General features: G+C 44.2%; 1 pseudogene; it reads right to left on the reverse strand.

The window, feature by feature from the left end:
- Positions 1-13474: 13474 nt before the first annotated feature.
- On the reverse strand, positions 13475-14060 carry LOC118596352 (annotated as a pseudogene).
- Positions 14061-15445: the final 1385 nt, after the last annotated feature.

Consider the following 15445-nt stretch of genomic DNA (forward strand, 5'->3'; position numbering starts at 1 on the left):
GAAATATTCCATGGTTGATAAGTGCTCTGTTTCTTCCCTTGAGTATAGGCTTTTTTCCCACTACATGGCTGTTTACCATATAATAGTTTATTAAACGGTAAGTTTCATACATTCCTTTGTAGGAGCTTTATATTTTGCAACTTTTTTTTTTTCAGAGTCTTGCAATATAGCCCAGGCCAGCCTTAAACCCACAGTCCCCCTGCCTCTGCCTGCCTGTGCTGGGATTTCAGGCATGTGGCTCCACACCTGGCTGATAAACGTCCACTAGGACTTAGAGGCATTGTTAGAGATGGTTGGTGACCTGTGTGCAGGTGTGCAGGGAACATTCCTCGCCTACCCACAGGAAATAACTTCGTAAGGTCAGGGTAAGTTGCAATCCTATGAGGATAGGTAAATGAGTTTGGTATAGGGTGGAATGGGAGATATATATATATATAATTTCTTCTGTGTCAGTTATCCATTGCAGTAGAAAATTGGCTTCCTAACTATTTTAGGACCTAATCTTCCTGAATCTTTTTGTTTTTGTTTTTCAAGTTAGGGCTAGCTCTGGCTGTCCTGGAACTTGCTCCGTAGACCAGGCTGACCTCAAACTCACAGAGATCCACCTGCCCCTGCCTCCTGAGTGCTGGATTAAAAGCATATGCCACCACGGCCCCGCTCCTTCCTGAATCTCTTTTTTAAAAGTTTTATTTTAGGGGTTGGGGATTTAGCTCAGTGGTAGAGCGCTTGCCTAGCAAGTGCAAGGCCCAGGGTTCGATCCTCAGCTAAAAAAAAAAAAAAGTTTAATTTTCTGTGCTTATAAGTGCTTTGCCTGCATGTATGTATGTGAACCACATTCATGCCTAGTGTCTATGGAGGCCGGAAGAAGGTGTCAGATCCCCTGAAACTGGAGTTATAGTCAGTTATGAGCTCCCATATAAGCAGTGAGAATTGAACTCGGGTCCTCTTCAAGACCAGCAAGTCCTCTTCAAGACCAGCAAGTGCTCTTAACCAACTGAGCCATCTCTCCAGCCCCTCCTAAGACTTTTAGTTCAAAAGAGGAAAGAGTATAAAATAAACATTAACCAAATACTGTAAATATTTTGTTCTCATATCTAGCTATAACTTCATAGGGCTGCTGGCCTCCTATATCTCCAAACTTTAAAAGTAATAATAATTAAAAACCTTATAATTTATCATTTAAAAAAATCTAGCTTTGCCAGGCAGTGTTGGTGCACACCTTTAATCCCAGCACTCCAGAGCAGAGAGGTGGATGGTAGAGGAGGGAGTGCTTTGTAAGTTCAAGGCCAGCCTGGTCTACAAAAGGATTTCCAGGACAGTCAGAGCTGTTACACAAAGTAACCTGTCTTGAAAAACAAAACAAAAACAAATAGATACATACATACATGCGTGTGTGTGTGTGTGTGTGTGTGTGTAAAATCTAGCTTAGGAAAAACCCACTGCATTTGGATGGGTATAAAATAGATAACAACTTGAGATGACTGTGAAGGGTACTTCTCATTTTCATCATCAGAGCCTCCCACAGGCAGACTTTCTGGGATTTGGGGGGTTTTTTTGGCTTTTTTTTTTTTTTTTTTTGTTGTTGTTGTTGTTTTTGAGGAACTGTAGGAGCCTGCAAAGGGAAGTTCACTATGTTCCTCACTGACAGAGGGCTTGGTCCCAGGGACGCATATAGGAGTTTTTATTCAGACAATATTGATTCAAAGAGTTGGGGAAATAGCTCTGTGGTAGAGGAGCCAACGTATGATCCCCAGCGCAGCAAAAGTAAACACATAGCTAAGCAAATATGTACTACGTGCTGTAAGTCCTGGAGATACTGTGAGCTCAGGATAGACAGGGCCCCTTGCTGAAGCTAGGGTGAGGAAGACATCCAACCGAAAGGGCTAACCTGAAAATGAACAAGATCGTTTCAGATAGTGATTGGCGAAGTGAAGAAAGCAAACAGGCTAACTGGACTAGGGTGACAGAGAGAGCCGAGTTGGGAGCAGGTGCCTTGCAGAGGCGGTCACCCCAGCAGCTGCTACAAGAGGGACATTTGAACTGGGGCTTTACTGATGAGAAGGAGCCAGCCACGCAGAGATCTGGGTCACAAACATCCAGAGGTCAGCTCCGGGATCACTTTAGACAGTCAGATCGAGGCAGAATAGAAAGGCAGGGAAAATCTTGGTACTTAAGAAGGTGTTGGGGGTGGGGCGAAGTTCCTGACTCCGGAATCCAGTCACAGCCTTTGCTGGCCACAGCACGATTAACACCTGCCTAAGGCTTTTACCCTTCCTGGCCATGAACCTGCAGTTTTCTAGTAATCTCACCAGAAACCTCATTCATAGGGAAAAGTCATGTACAGAACTCCTTATGCAATACTAGTGGTATCTGGTTTTATGTTATCAGACAATTCCACCCAAGGCATCTCAGGAGCCATCTGGAGTAGCTATCAAAAGAGACAAGAAAGCCAAAAAAAAAAAAAAAAAAAAAAAAAAACTTTTCAGATTTCCTGGTTTCCCTGAGTCATGGCCCCTGAAAGCTTATGATTTGGATCTTATGGAACGTTGAGTGTCCAGCTGAGCATTTTCCTGTTTTTAAAATAATATTTTAGATAACACAAGCATTGTGTCTCTAAAGTTTGTAGCTCCCACATAGAAAGGATTAAACTTGGGGCTGGAGAGATGACTCAGAGGTTAAGAACACTGGCTGTTCTTCCAGAGGTCCTGAGTTCAATTCCCAGCAACCACATGGTGGCTCACAACCATCTATAATGAGATCTGGCGCCCTCTTCTGGCCTGCAGGGACACATGCAAACAGAATGCTGTATACATAATAAATAAATAAATCTTTAAAAAAAAAAAAAAGAAAGAAAGAAAGGATTAAACTTGAGGAAGAGCTAAGATGATCTGAAGCCTGTTGATAGCATCAAGAGATATGATTCCAGTGTCTTTCCACGTGAGTGTTAATGAGGGAGGCTGGCCTCTTGTGGGAGAGGCCCAGACACAGGACTCAGGAAAGACTGGGAAGGAAGATGTTTGAAGTTCTTCCCAGGCCGGGTGGTCAGTGGTCATGGACGCCTTCACGCCTTTAATCCCAGAGCCAGGCGGATCTCTGTGAGTTTGAGGCCAGCCTAGGCTACAGAGTGAGATCCATGACAGGCACCAAAAATACACAGAGAAACTCTCTCTCCAAAAACAAAACAAAAAAACAAACAAACAAGTTTTCCCCTAGACACAGGTTTCTCTTATTTCTAAAAACCAGAGTAAGAAAATAAGTGTTTTAATTTTTTTGACTGACCTACCATGTTGAAAATTTCAAACCTAGAGGTGCGTAGCTCAGCGGCACCGCGTGTACCTAGTATGTGCAAGCCCTGAATTCCATCCCTGCAGCAGAAACAAGCAGGTAGTTCAAACTGTCTAAAATATACAAAAATTGCATGAAGCTTTACCAAAATTCACCAGTCATTTATGATGAAATGTAACCGGGCCACATTTACTTTCTCACACAAACATACATCTGAGATTTATACATAGAACACTTTTTACGCCCTAATTTTTTGTATTCTAACATGCACATTTGGTTGTTTAAGCTTTCTCTCTCTGTCTCTGTCTCTGTCTCTCTCTCTCTCTCTCTCTCTCTCTGTGTGTGTGTGTGTGTGTGTGTGTGTGTGTGTGTGTGTGTGTGTGTGTGTTCATGCACTGGGGATCAACTCCAAGGACTTGTACATACTAACTATGCTCTACCACTAAGTTATACCCTTGGCCTCCAGAAGTAGTTTGAGATGGTCAGGTGCTCTGCCTAAGTACTTGGGCATGTCCAGTTGTCTCTCGAGCACCTGGACCTTCTCCTACATGCCCAGCTGTACCATAGCAGACCTCCTAAATGAGACATTGTTATGAAGTATTATCTCATTTATGTTGCTCTGGGTGCTCTCGACTTCGAGGGCCAATCGGAGACCGCCCCTTGCATTTCTTTGCCATGACTCTTTCGTGTTTCATTGTGAGCAGCTGACTTTCATGACAGGGTCTGAAACATGACAGCATGTCCTCCGTCATCTCACAGTTTTGATTAAAGCAACAGCAAGAACAACACAGATTTGTAAGATGAGGCTATGGACTTTCCGGGACATTCTATCCCAAGGGCGATCGGATGAAGGATGAATTTGAGGGCTTGGTTCAGGTGGTGCCTTCCAGATCTTTCCCTTCTCTTTATTCTTATTCCTTATTCTTTGGGACAATACATTGGTTCTCCATTCCTGATCCCTTTTGGATTCCATTATCTCACTGATTATGACTGGAGTTATCTTCTAAAACTGAAAGTTATTATTACCGATAATATCCAATATAGCAAGGAAAAGAAATTTTTTTTCAGGCAGGGTCTCATGGAGCTTAGGCTAACCTTAAACTTGTTATGGTATCCTTTTATGACCTTGACCTCCTGGTGGTGACCTTGAACTCCTGATTCCCCTGCCTCTACCTCCCAAGTGCTAGGGTTGTAGGAATACACCACCATGCCTTGCCTACCCCCCACCCCCACCCCTGTGTGTGTGTGTGTGTGTGTGTGTGTGTGTGTGTGTGTATTATGTGTGTGAAGAAAACAGAATACTGCACATCCTAAGTCATTAAAACATTGGCTTGTCACCACTTAAATTTCTTCTGATGACCTTTCTTCTATTTGCCTTTAATGAACTAATCAGTCCCCTCTCCTACATAAGATATATGTTATTTATTTACTTACTGTCCAAGTTTGCTTTTCTCTTGTTATAATAAAACACTAACCAAAACCAAACTGGCAAGGAAAGGGTTTATTTGGTTTACAGTTTACAGTCTGTCCTCTAGGAAAGCCAGGGCAGGAACTCAAGTAGAGACCATGGAGGGGTGGGTGCTGCTTACTGGCTTGTTGCCCCAGCCGGCTTACTCAGCTCGCCTTCTAATACCATCCAGGATCATTGGCCTAGAGTGGACACTACCCACAATAAGCTATGCCCTCCCACATCTATCCTTAATCAAGAAAATGGCGCACAGAGATGCCCACAGGCCACTCTGGCGGAGGCCATCCCTCAATTGAGGGAGTTTCATCCCAGAGAAATCAAGTTTGTGCCAAATTGATGAACATGAACCAGCACACTTACTAAGGAGGGTAAGCGGTACAGGGGGAAAATATCAAAGCAGGCTTTTCTCTTATGTAGGCTTACAAAATGAAGCATACAAAATAATAATGAAAATAATAATAATAGGACAATTGGTGGGTGAGAGGTAGAGAGAAGCACCTACGGACACCCTCCCTTCTCCCTTCTCCGTGGACCTGCTTAGCCACCTGCATGGATGCCCCTCTCTAGGGCTTGCTCTTTGCTCTCGTAAATTCCTCCGCCTGGAGTGTTCTCCTTTCCCTGTTGTGATTGGAGGTCAATATTTAAAGTAAGTGTTCAAGACTAAGGTGAGGGCCTGACTCCCCCCACCCTTTTTTTTTTCTTTTTTTCTTTTTTTTGCTGGGAGCGGGGAGGTTTCAAGACTGGGTTTCTCTGTGTAACAGCCCTGGCTGTCCTGGAACTTAGCTTTGTCGACCAGGCTGGCCTTGAACTCACGGAGATCCAACTGCCTCTGCCTCCCTAGTGCTGACTCGTACTTTTTAAGCCTTTTTTAGTTCTTCTCTAAACAGTGGCTTCTCTTAATTCTACCCATACTCCCAAACTGACTGCAATTGCTTTACTGTCTGACATGAAGTCACTTCCTTTCTTGAATTATACTGGTATGTGACGGTCCCTTAGAAAGTGTGTTCTCTGGGATTTGTCTGTCTGTCCTTTAGAAAGTGTGTTCTCTGGGATTTGTCTGTCTGTCCTTTAGAAAGTGTGTTCTCTGGGATTTGTCTGTCTGTCCTTTAGAAAGTGTGTTCTCTGGGATTTGTCTGTCTGTCCTTTAGAAAGTGTGTTCTCTGGGATTTGTCTGTCTGTCCTTTAGAAAGTGTGTTCTCTGGGATTTGTCTGTCCCTTTAGAAAGTGTGTTCTCTGGGATTTGTCTGTCTGTCCTTTAGAAAGTGTGTTCTCTGGGATTTGTCTGTCTGTCCCTTTAGAAAGTGTGTTCTCTGGGATTTGTCTGTCCCTTTAGAAAGTGTGTTCTCTGGGATTTGTCTGTCTGTCCCTTTAGAAAGTGTGTTCTCTGGGATTTGTCTGTCTGTCCTTTAGAAAGTGTGTTCTCTGGGATTTGTCTGTCTGTCCCTTTAGAAAGTGTGTTCTCTGGGATTTGTCTGTCTGTCACTGAGCGAGTGAACAGCTTTTGGGGTTGTACTACGATCCTCAAGTATTTGAGTTCTGCTGGTAATGACTTTGATGAGAAACTCTGCCCTTTCCTTCTGTTTATTTTTTCAAGCGTGTTCCCCGAAGGAGGGGGTTAACCAGGAAGTTTCCTTTACTGCCTTCCTCCAGACAGAAGGAAAAAAATAACAGGAAACCAACTCACAGAAAACAATGAAGATGAATATCCAGTATTTGTTCCTTTCTGTGCAAGAGAAGTTCTGCACGGTATTATTAGGTCAGCCTGGTAGCACTCGAAAGAATCCAAGTTGCTTTGAGCTTTAAGAGTTTCCAGGGCCATTTGGCTGTTTTTATAGAAATCCAGAGGAGTTAAAACAGCCTTTTAAGCGAAATAATAGGGATTATGCCAAGTGCCCACAACTGTCATCTGGAAGCTACTTAGGACACTTGTACAGGAACCTGGGCTGGTTCGACGGTTAGATCAATCACTTCCTCGTAGTGTTCCTGTGGTCTTTGGACTCTGAGAGGAAAAAAAGAAGAAGAAGAAGAAGAAGAAGAAGAAGAAGAAGAAGAAGAAGAAGAAGAAGAAGAAGAAGAAGAAGAAGAAGAAACTGTTGATTGAGTGCCTCTGTGTTTTCTGTAAGTGTTATTGAAACATCTCAAGTTAAATATCTTTGTTTTGTGGTAAAAGAAACTGAGTTATATATGTTGAAAAAAATTTGTTTGTTTTTGCTTTTGTTTTTCAAGACAGGGTTTCTCTGAGTAGCTTTGGAGCCTGTCCTGGAACTCTCTTTGTAGAGCAAGCTGGCCTCGAACTCACAGAGCTCCACCTGACTCTACCTCCCAAGTGCTGAGATTACAGGCGTGTGCCACCACCGCCCGGCCAAAAAAAAAAAAAAAACTTTTTTTTTTTTAAAAACTTCAAGACAGGGTCTCTCTGTGGTGATTTCCCCTGCAGGCTTTACAGCAGGGGGAGGGTGGCGGGGGAGGGGGGGGGGGCGACGGGTCGGGGACGACTATCCACAAAGAGACAAGAATGAAACTTGAAACTCGGCTCACGTCAATTTTATTGTAACGGGTGCTGGACCAGGACTTCTAGAGTCTGGCCCAGATCATTTTACTTTTAGCCGTATTTAAGCACAGCACAATTTTTTTTTGTGGTGGGGGGGTGTTCAGATAAAAATTAACTCAGTCCCAAGTGCACAACAGTTTGACATGTTTGCACTGAGATTCCTCACAAAGTACATCTAGCTTCTTTCACAAGAGTGGGTACTGTTGACTCAGAGCCAGTGCCCCACGATTTAGGGTCTAGGGAGCTTAACTGAGGTGAACACAATATCTGTGGGTGTCAGGATCGGCCTGGCCCTAGGATAACACAGAAGGCACATAGGCTCTTGTAAGCCCAGGAGATATCATTCAGAAGAGGGGGTTTATGGTCTAAAAACAGTGCTCAAGATATAGGGAAAAGGGTCTTGGATAAGTAGAAACATAAATTCTGGGAGATCCGGGCAGAACCTGTCTCATCAGACCACAAATGGTCCCCCGTTGTAAAACTACATCATTCCATCGTTCCTAGCATTTCAGGAAGAGCAGCTACGCACCTCATTCTATATTGTTTGGTTTTTTTCGAGATAGGGTTTCTTTGTGTAGCCTTGGCTGTCCTGGAACTCACTTTGTAGACCAGGCTAGCCTCAACTCGGAGGTCCACCTGCCTCTTCCAAGTGCTGAGATTAAAGATGTGTGCCATCACCACCCAATTTATTTATTCTTCAAAAGCTGAGTATGTGTGTGTGGGTGGGGGTGCTATGTGAGTGTGGTATGTGTGTGTGGAATTGTGTGTGTGTGTGTGTGTGTGTGTGTGTGTGTGTGTGTGTGTATGGTATATGTGTGTGTGGTGTATATGTGTGTGTATACACATGCATCTATGTGGGTATGCAGGTCTGTGTGTGCACAGAGGCCACAGATGGACATCAGAAGTCCTGCTCTATCACGGTCTACTTTATTCCCTTGAGATAGTTTCCCACTGAATCTGGAACTCACCATTGTTTAGCTAGGCTGGCTGGTAGCTCCAGAGATCCTCTTGTATCTGCTCTCCCCTGCCCACCAGCATTGGGATTACAAGAGCTGGTAAACAGCTCAACTGTTATCTGTGTGCTGGGGATCTGAACTCAGAGCCTCTTGCGTGTGTTCTTATCTACCAAGCCATCCTCCCAGCCCCTCAAAGTAGAATTTTTTTTTTAATTCCAAGTATCATACTAATAAGAAATCCTTATGTCATAACACTCTCTTTTAAAAAATAATAATTTTAATATTAACTTTATTTTATATGCATTTGTGTAAAGGTATCAGATCCCCTGGAACTGGAGTTACAGACAGTTGTGAGCTGCCATGTGGGTGCTGGGAATCAAACCTGGGTCCTCTGGAAGTGTAGCCGATGTTCCTAACCACTGAGCCATCTCTCCAGCCCCATGGCACTCTTGTTTAAAGAAAAGTTCATAGAAGTCTCAAAATGGTTACTTGTGATGCTGTGGTTTGAATATTTCTTCCAAATATTAATTCTCAGATCCATGTGTTGATGGCATGTGAGGTAGGATCTTTGGGAGGTATGTAGGGTCAGGTGATGTAAGGAGGATGGTACCCCTTATAATGGAAATTGTGGTTTTGTAAGAAAAGGCAGGTGGTGTTACACATGTAACCCCAGCATGAGACTCTCAGCCAATCTGGAGCAAGATCCTGTCTATCCTGTATATCACAAACGTCATGCCTGCCCACCTGTCACCATGCTCCTCATCATGATGGCCTTGGACTCTAACCCTCTGGAACTGAGAACCCTCAAATGAAATGCTTTCTTATGTAAGTAGCCTTGGTCATGGTATTTTGTCTTGGCAACAGAAAAGTAACTATGGCAATGTCCAAAATGGTCAAACTAATAAAAGGTCAAACCCATCCCCAATCTTCATGTCTAAAAAAAAAAAATGATTTCTTTCTTGTCCATGCTGTGTCTGAGGAGGGTTGGCTAAAGCCTTTTTCTTTATTCCCCCAATGCTGGAGCGTGAACCCAGAGTCCCTTGGGTGGTGCTCAAGCGCTCTACCACTTAACCACATCCCCAGCCAGGTCAACACGAAGGCCTCAGGCTTGCTGGGTAGCTCAAGCCGCCCTTGAACTCTCCACCTTCCTGACACCACATGTGGCTGTTTTCCAGTTTAGAAGAACATTTAAGAGCCAATGGGAATCATGCCTGTGGTTCTGGCTCTAGGGAGGCTGTGGCTTACCATGAATTCAAGGTCAGTCTGGAGTAGAATGTAAGATCCTGTCCCAAAAAAACAAAAAGAAGCCAGATGCAATGATACTTATGATCCCAATACTCAGGAGACAGAGGCAGGAGGATCACTGCAAGTTTGAGGCCAGCCTGGGCTATATGGTAAGTTCAGAGCCACCATAGTGAGAGCCTACTTTTAAAAAACCAAAATTTTTTTAAAAATGTGTATTTTAAAGGTATTAGTTCAAATTCATTGAAATATTCTAGTGTGAGATATTGGCATTTGTTAACTAATATATTTTATAATTGCTATTACACAGAACTGAAAAATTCCAGTGGCCAGGGATTGGTGGCACATGACTTTAATCTCAGTACATGGAAGGCAGAGGCAAGTGGATCTCTGTGAGTTCGAGGACAGCTTGAATTCCAGTAAAGTCAGGGCTGTTATACAGAGAAACCCTATCTTGAAAAACCAAAACAAAAAAAAAAAAAAAAAACTTTGTGCACGCCTTTAATCCTAGCACTGGGGGAGCAGAGGCAGGCGGATCTCTGTGAGTTCAAGGCCAGCCTGGTCTACAGATTGAGTTCCAAAGCTACACAGAGAAACCCTGTCTCAAAAAACCAAAAAAAGAAAAAGGAAAAGGAAAATTCCAGTGCCACGTAACAGGACAGACCTGACTTGTTTTCTGTCTTTACAGTGGCAGTCAGTCCTGTCCTTGGGCGTTTGGAATCTACTGCTTAAGCCTAGGATCTTAGGCCTGCTTTATAAGTTTATTCTTCAAAAGAACATACATGGCTGAGTCAGAAGGTGGCCAACGCTGTAATTGTTCTCGGGATTAATGTCTATGTAAAAATGCTTATTAAGACTAAAAAAGTAAATTATTTTCCTTTGAGAGCTAAGACTGTTATTAAAATTCCCCAAGAACTGCAGCAATTGCATAGAACTCAGACCAAATGTTTTCATGCCTTATTCTGACCTTTTGTGCAGTTGTTGTTGTGTGTTGGTAATAAAAAGACAAGCCAGGCTTCAGTTTTATTCATGCATTCAGGTTCTCTTCAGACACCGCACCCCCTAACTGCCTGCCCCAAAGAGCACAGCCCCCCAGCCCTGCTCCCTAACAGAGGGCTAGATCCACAGTGGAGAGCCCTGGAGGAGCTTTTGAGGGAAGGGGCACAAGGGAATCTATCTTAAGACTGATGGACCCGGTTGGGGATGGAGAAAACGCTTGGAAGGAATCTGAGGCCAAGGACTCATCACTACAGTTGTGGCTCTCTTTCCTGACCTGGGTGCCCGTGAGGAGGACTGTAGAGGAAATTCTAAACGGTCTTATTAAATAAGAAACACAGAGCCAAATACAGAGGTAAAAGCCCAAGAGATCAGAGCACTAGCCTTTAGCTTACCACTCACTGCCGTCCTTCCCCTGAGAGAGAGACCTTCTCCTGTGTGACCTGTCTTTTTATTGCCTTTCTGTTCTGCCTTCGCATTGGCTCTAAACCCAACCACATGATTTCATCACTGCCTGTCTATACAGACCTCCAGGTCTCTATGGTTGATACTGAGATTAAAGGTTCGGGTCACCGCTTGGCTGTGTCCTTGACCACACAGAGACTCTACCTGCCATGGGATTGGATTAAGGGCGTGTGCCACCACCGCTGGACTTCTGCTAAATGGCTTGCTCTTAGCTCTGATCCCCAGGCAACTTTATTAACATACAAATAAAATCATATTTTAGCACAAATAAAATATCACCAAGGAGGCATGATAGTCCTGCCCGACTTCCTTGTCTGCTCTCTGCTTCCTGACCGCTAACACAATGTGACCGTCTGTCTCAGGACCCGCCACTATGCCTTCTACACGTGAAGGATGCCCAGTCAGTCAAACTCTCACTGAAGTTCGGTCACACGGACAAGGAAAGTGACTCATGTCCGGTGGCCTCTTTAACCTGGGTTCTGCTGCTGTGGTGGTCTAGCTCAGTCTCACCGGCTGACTTGACAAGTGACAAACTGTGCTTATGAGCCGAGCCCACTCCAGCTCTCTGTGTTTTTTCAAGAACATTCTGCAGCAGGTGGTGGAGCCTCTCCAGTACACACTGAAGTATAGCCTCTCTACTACCTGTTATTTGAATCCAAGCAGCCCTTCACCCCGCCCCCCCAACTCCATGGAAAATCCTGAAGGGCCAAAAATGCCTCCCGCTTCTTTGAGAGCTGAAGAATCTCCTCAGGAGTCTCCAGATGCCTTGGTCCTCGAATGCTTTCAGGCATGGCTGAACACAGCTCTGCTTTTACTGAGTGTGGGTCACTTGCATCTTTGTTGAAGGCTCTCTAGATCTCTGGCGTCGACCTCCTTTTCTCTCCTCTTCCCACCTCCTGAACACACCATACGCTCAGCTCTTTAGTTCTCAGAGGGGAGGAGGCCTCCCTCCTCCTCCTCTGGATTACCTAGGTATGCCCTGAGTATGCCTCCCAAGGGCTGCCCGAAAAATCCCCAACTGGAAGTTCTTTCCCTGGTCCCTACAGACACAGAAGTTCTTTCTTATTTAACTAACTTTTGGAGTGCTGAGGTTCAAAGCCAGGCTCTCTCACATGTTAGATAAGAACTCTGCCATCGAGCTAATCCTCCAGTCCTCTTTTAATTTTTAAAATTAATTTCGCTGGGCAGTGGTGGCGCACGCCTGTAATCCCAGCACTCGGGAGGCAGAGCCAGGTGGATCTCTGAGAGTTCGAGGCCAGCCTGGTCTACCGAGTGAGATCCAGGAAAGGCACAAAACTACACAGAGAAACCCTGTCTTGAAAAACAAACAAAAAAGTCTTAAAATTAATTTCTTTTTCTTTTATAGTGCCTGGGATAGTGCCTGGTGCCCACAGTGGCCAAATGAGGGCGTCAGATGCTCTGGAACTGGAATTACAGGTAGTCGAGAGGGGCCATGTAGATGCCGGGAACTGAACCCAGGTCCTCAGGGAGAGTAGACAGTGCTCTTAATGGCCAAGCCATCTTCCCAGCCTCCCTCTTTTTAAAAAAATTATTAATATTATTTTTTTTAGATAGGGTTTCTCTATGTAGCTTGCTCTGGAACTCATTCTGTAGACCAGGCTGGCCTCAAACTCACAGAGATCTGCTTGCCTCTGCTTCTGCCTCCCAAGTTCTGGGATTAAAGGCATGTGCCACCATGGCCTGGCTTTAAAATTATTTTTGAAGAATAAATTTCTATATAATACTATATATATGTATATCTATATATTTGGTTTCTCTGTGTAGCTTTGGAGCCTGTCCTGGAACTCACTCTATAGACCAGGCTGGCTTCAAACTCACAGAGATCTGCCTGCCTCTGCCTCCCGAGTGCTAATATATTTTTTACAGGGATTACTGAGGGTAACTGGCTTTGTTATTCAAAATCTAGAGTACTAATATTTCTCTCAGGTTTATACAGGAGTCCATTCAACAGTGTGATGAAGGTTCAGTTGCTAGAAACTTCTAAATGTTCCCAGTACGCAGACACCCAGAAAGCTAGAATTTACCAGCAAGAAGGCTGGAAGCTTTAACGGTGTTGATCAGGTTAGTCTTTAGGTATTAGGTCAGCCCAGTCTCTCCTTCCCAGTGCCGGTTATTACCAGTTTAGCATCAGTATTATCAACATGGCGTTTCTCTGGCCAACCAAATAGCTTTTTAGTTATGTTTTTCATTTCTAAAATTTATTTATTTATTTTGTTTTCTTCAAGACAAGGTTTCTCTGTGTATCCTTGGCTGTCCTGAAAGTCACTCTATTGACCCAGCTGGCCTGAACAGAGATCCATCTGCCTCTGCCTTTCCCTCCCCCGCCCCCCACAAGTGCTGGGTTTTAAAGGCATGTGCCACCACCTCCCGGCTGAATTTTAACTTTTTTTTTTTTTTTTTTTTTAAAGAGAGCAACAGACAAAGGCTTGTTTTATTTTAATGACTGATCCACCTGAGGCCACAGGCAGCCATCTATGTACAGACATGAGGGAAGCTTTATTTCTTGGTCTCTTCCTCCTTGGACAGAGTCTTGATGATCTCCTCCTTCTTGGCCTGGAGAAGCTCCTCCAGGAGCTTTCGGGCTACCTTGTTCTTAGACCTGCGAGCCTCAGCCTGGTCAGCCAGGAGCTTCTTGCGGGCCTTGTCTGCCTTCAACTTGTGGGTATGTTCCATGAGAATCCACTTGTTTTTGAAGACATCCCCCTTGACCTTCAGATGCAGGCTGTGATACATATGGCCGTCAATCTTCTTGGATTCACCGTATCTCCTGAGAAGTCGGCGCAGGATCCGCATCCTTCTCATCCAGGTCACCTTGTCAGGCATTGGAGCGTTGGCAGTACCCTTCCGCTTCTCTATGCCCATATGCCTGCCCTTCGTCTAGCCAAAGTGTTTTTCCGGCATCGAGCCCGGGAATGGACAATCACAGGCTTCCTGATGATCAGCCCATCCTTGATCAGCTTCCGGATCAAGGGAAGTTGGCATCGGCGATTTCATTGATCTCATTGGGGGCCAATCAGACCTTCTTCTTACCACAGCGGAGGACGCTAGAGGCAAGCCTCTGCTGTAACCTGGGCATACTCACCGCTGCCGACCCAGCAGCGAAAGGAAAGCGAATTTTAATTTTGTATTTGTGTGTGTGCATGCATACTTGCTCACACACGAGACACGGAAGGCTTGTAGAGGTCAGGGGATAATCTGCAGGAGTCAGTTTTTTCTATCTACCACGTGGTCCCGGGAAACAAACGCAGATTGTCAAGCTTGGCAACAGACATTGTAACCAGCTGAGCCCTATCACTGGCCCCTGATAGAGTTTTTGTGAGGTTTATTTGCAACAGCACCTTATTTGGAGCATGAATTTCAAAGAACTACACTTTAAAATGGACATGGTTTTGATATTCTTTTCTCTCCTTTACCCCACGTTTGCACAGCTAGATATAGAATCCTATCAGTGCTGGGCAAAGTCTACCACTGAGTCACACTCCCACTTCAGTGGTTTGTTATCTTGTCTGTTTGTTTTGAGACAGGTGTTGCTAGGTAGCCTAGGTTGGCCGGAAACTCACTTTGTAGCTCAGGTTGGCCTTGAACTTAAAATCCTCTTGGCTCAGCTAGCTGAGTGCTGCCTGGAGGGTTTGATATTATAATAGACCATGCCTATACTTTATGCTGGATCACATACTCATATACTTATCTAAAATTATCGCTTGTGGGTTATATGGCTTCTCATGAATTTCTTCTATTTTAAAACTTTCAACATGGAATCCAGATTAAGTGAAATACAACGAATTAGATTTTTTTAATTTATAAAGCATATTTTACAATATATATCTACACAGATAAACTCACATTCTTCTATTTCCAAGTATATACCAAGTTACCATATACTAAGCATGTCTACCTCATATTGTTTATGAAAAAAGCACACTAATTATATCCCTATATTGTGGTGTTATATGTTGATATGATTTGAGAACATATTCCTCAATCTTGGTTTTGTGTGTGGGTATATACATGACTGTATATGTACTGGTGAGTATGCCTTGGAAGTTATGTGTGAAGTCTAAAGGTTGATGTTCAGATAATTTCTCTTCACCTTTTCTTTGGAGACAGGGTTTCTTCACTGAATGTCAGGCTCTCTACTACAGCTAGACTGTTTTGACCATTGACCCCTGGATTCTGCCTGTCTCTGCCGCCACCCTGTCCTCTCATACTAACTCTGGATTTATAGACCTGTGTGGCCACACCCAATTCTTTTCCTGGGGGGTAGGGATGAAAACTCAGGTCCTCCTGCTTGTGAAGCATACACTTTACCCACTGAGACATCTCCCCAGCACTGCCAAGAGGCTTTTAAAAAGTGGCTGCTGTTAGGGACCAAGATGTCAGGAACCAAACATGAACCATGGAAAGTACTAGCTAGGCCAGAGAACAAGTCATAAGCCCCTTCCCAGAGCAGTAACAGAGGCC

This window comes from Onychomys torridus, chromosome 15 (genome assembly GCF_903995425.1).
Source record: "Onychomys torridus chromosome 15, mOncTor1.1, whole genome shotgun sequence".
Lineage (NCBI taxonomy): Eukaryota > Metazoa > Chordata > Mammalia > Rodentia > Cricetidae > Onychomys > Onychomys torridus.